Source organism: Antrostomus carolinensis, unplaced genomic scaffold, assembly GCF_000700745.2.
Source record: "Antrostomus carolinensis isolate BGI_N321 unplaced genomic scaffold, ASM70074v2 scaffold12665, whole genome shotgun sequence".
Taxonomy (NCBI): domain Eukaryota; kingdom Metazoa; phylum Chordata; class Aves; order Caprimulgiformes; family Caprimulgidae; genus Antrostomus; species Antrostomus carolinensis.
The window spans coordinates 135786-139345 of record NW_010315797.1 but is presented as its reverse complement, the minus strand read 5'-3'; positions in this window follow the sequence as shown (position 1 = coordinate 139345).

Sequence of the window (3560 nt, the reverse complement as noted above, 5' to 3'; positions counted from 1 at the left end):
ACTCCCTACCATCAGAACAGAGGCCACATTTTTTAAGGCTCGCATGATTTTAAAGTTCTTATCAATGTAGGCATATTTATTTTGTTTCTGAAGAACTGGTCACTCTTTACAGGTCTCTCAATAAGAACTGAACTCATGTTTTAATCCAGCTTCAGATAGCACTCTTTTTCTTCTTCCTTTCCGATGTGCTCTGAAGACCTTTCTCTCATGCACAAACTGTGCTTTTTTCTAATTACCACCTTTCAGCAGAAGGATTTATTTTTTTAATTATTATTTTTTTTGCAGAGTTCTCTGGAGTGGTTTCTGATGACAGCTTAAAAAAAACCCCTTCCTCTCCCTTACTGAAAGTATTTAGACTTCACACCTAACTGCAGGAGACCCTGCCACACCATAAGAGGGACACACAGAAAGCAGCTGGTCTGTTGCCAAGTCTGTTTCCTCTCACAGAAGACCTCTCACGAGCAGGGCAAAACAAGGTGGGCTTTGCAAGCTGGCAGTCTGTGAAAGCCTTGGGGACAGAAATGAAAGATACATTGAATTCTTGCCAGGATAGACAAGGTAAGATGCTGCTCTCAGGTTTGATCTCATTCATTTCTCTTGCACACACTTTTTTTTTTTGCTTTTTGGCAAGATGAATAGAGAAAGCATTGCATGGCTGACAGAGGATTACTTTGCTCACCTCCAATTAAAACCTCCAGAACTAAAGATCTAGAAAGCTGGGAAAAGAGCAGCTTTTGCAATCAAGACATTGCAAAGCTGGCATAAAATACAAGCCGCTGACACCATCCTTGGACTCATTCCTGATATGGAAACAAGCGCTGATTCTAATTTAAGGTGTTTACAAAAGCCAATAGGAGAAGAAAAAGGAAAAGCCCTATGTAGATTTTTCTGGGGTGTCAAAATTCATCTCGACTCCTCCAGCAGAAAGATCCCTCAAGGCACTGCCATTGCAGAGACATCTACTGTTGTAAAGGATACTGTAGTTCTGCCAGCCCTCATGATTAAACCATGAGGTACCCAATTTATGCTTTCAATTGGACTTTTTCATTACCTCAATGCTTTCTATGCAAATTGTTGAGTTTCTGCCTACCCTTCACCACCTTGTTAAAACAACTTGTCAATTGTATGGTTTTTCTGTACGCCTGGTGGGAGCAGAGCAGGATGTTAAGAGCAGCCGGTTCCCCACATCTATTTACAGCTCTCTCTGGCTCACTCACTAAGCCAAGACTGGATGCTGTGCCGCTTCATAGTTTTATCCAAGAGACTTCAGCTAGACAGGACAACCGCAATCATTTTATTCTTATTCCTTGACCTGCAGTAGCTCAGGCCAGAAAATTTTACCCAATGATTTTTCCCAATGGAGTTCATCAACACGTGGTTAAATGAAGCTAGGAAGTTACACCTCAGCAGGGACTCTTTCTACCCCAGAGGTGTGCAGTACCTTCCCCGCTGTCTTTCTCTTGCAAAGATTTGTGTTGTCAGATTCTTACTTTTTTTTTTTCTTCTTCTTCTTTTTTTCCCAAGTGCAAGAGTTTAAGCAAGTATCAAGGGCACCTTGCATCACAGAATAGCATGAAGAGCAGTAAAAGCAAGGCTGTACTGAGGACACTCTCCCTCTCTGGATATACTTAAAGCTTTCACTACCAGGATTGTGCCAACTCAGCTCATTTTGACCGGTATGGTTTGGGGAGCACTCACACTGCTGAGTCCTTGGCAGAAGCACAGGACATAAGGTAAGCAACAAGCCAGTGCTTTGGAAAATTAATTGCCAATTGAAAGTTGTTTGCAGATTGCCTAGTTACCTGTGTCCTGAACTATAGTCATGTAAAGCATGAATGTACACTTCCAGTTTGCACTAATTTATCTGTGTTGATACAAAGCCCATGTATAGACCGTAGCTGGGACTTAGAGATTGAGTCAGAAAATATCCTGATTCAGCAGCAGAGCCATAAGGCACAGCTACTACTGCAACAATTAAGAGCTGCTCTGATAAACATGACAAAAGTACTGGAGATATAAAAAAATTACTCTGTCCTCTTTTGCTCTTGGCTGTTGTGCTGAAGAGCTCCTCCTCCACCTGATGCTAACTTGATATGTCATTGGAGATTAGAATAAGGCTTTTTGAGCTGTGCTTGTGTCTTGTCCTTCCCTGGTAAGCACTTGGTGGGGAAGAGAATGTTATTTACCAGACTGATTTTTTTCACACACACCCCACCCCCCCCACCCCTTTTTTTTTGTCTGTGTGCACATTTTCAGAAAAGCTTGAACCCTGTAAGCTGACCCAGAGCAATAAGGTGTACACAAGAACTAAGAGGTCTCTTGTCCCTTGGGTCATCCAGTCCATCCACTGACAGAGGAAATTAAATGGCTCTGAAAGGGCTTTTCATTGAGCCTCTGGGAAAGGCCAGCATCTTGCTGGCCCATACTAATTCCTCTCCACATTGTTTTCTTAACCCACTGAAGCCTCGGCTGAGCTAAGCCTTAGCTAAGCTAAGTCCCATATATAAGCCAGTTCCCACTTGTATTAATATCTCAGGAACAGCAAAAGAGGTGGCACAGTAGCTAACAAGGGCTAAACCAAAGACAAGGAAGGCAAAAGCAGGTTCAAGTTGGTGGCCAGGAGTGGGCTAAATGACAGAGAAGTTAAGGGGATAAGAAAACTCTGTAAAAAGCAGTGGGAGAGATACTGGCCATAGAAGGTGCTTTAGGCAGCTGTGACTAGATCCAATGAGGCAAGTTATATGCTTCTAATAACATATTTGAATAAAGCCCTGTCACCAACGGAGATAAATATTCTGTTTAACAACAAAGTGTAAAGGGCATGGGGTTGTGATGGTCTCCATTTGTTTTTATAGAGAAACAAAACACTTAGCAAAATTTGTTGAGCCACATAAAAATGAGTTGCTATCAATGTTTTCCTTTGATTCTAGAGAGGGCTAAGGTAGTAAAAGAGAGGAAGTAAAGGAGGCCCAGAGCTCCTAGCTTGAATATTTGGAATGCAGTAGAGAATGCAGACTCTCAGATGCTGTCAGGGTCCAGCTGACAGCAAGAATGGGCTGTTATCTGGAGCTACATAAATGAAGATGGCAAAGCAGGGGCTCCATAGTTGTAGCAGTTTACTATGAATGAGGCTGTGGAAGGGCACCCAATGGACCAGAGGACTCCTGCCCCTTCCTTCAGGAACCCTTGAGAGAGGAGGTAAAGGCAAGCAATAGCAAGGAGATGCATGTGGGGATGTGGATCAGCAGCAAAGGTACTACTACTTCCCGACAAGAAGAGTCATCCAGGGACTGACCAGCTACAAAGTCCCATATAATAGCATATTCCCCCAGAAGACTGATTTAGAAAGGCCTGGTATTTCTTTCTTATAGAGATCCTTCATGGTATTTTATTCATGAAGTGTACTTGTTACTGTTTTGAATATAGTATTGATAGAAAAAGTTGCTAGGGATGTAATTTCTCAGGCTGTAAAATGGCAGCTTTGAGGATTACTAAAATGATGTAATAGAGAGAATAAGGAAAAAAAAAAAGTAGCTTTATGACAAATGAGCCACTTCTAT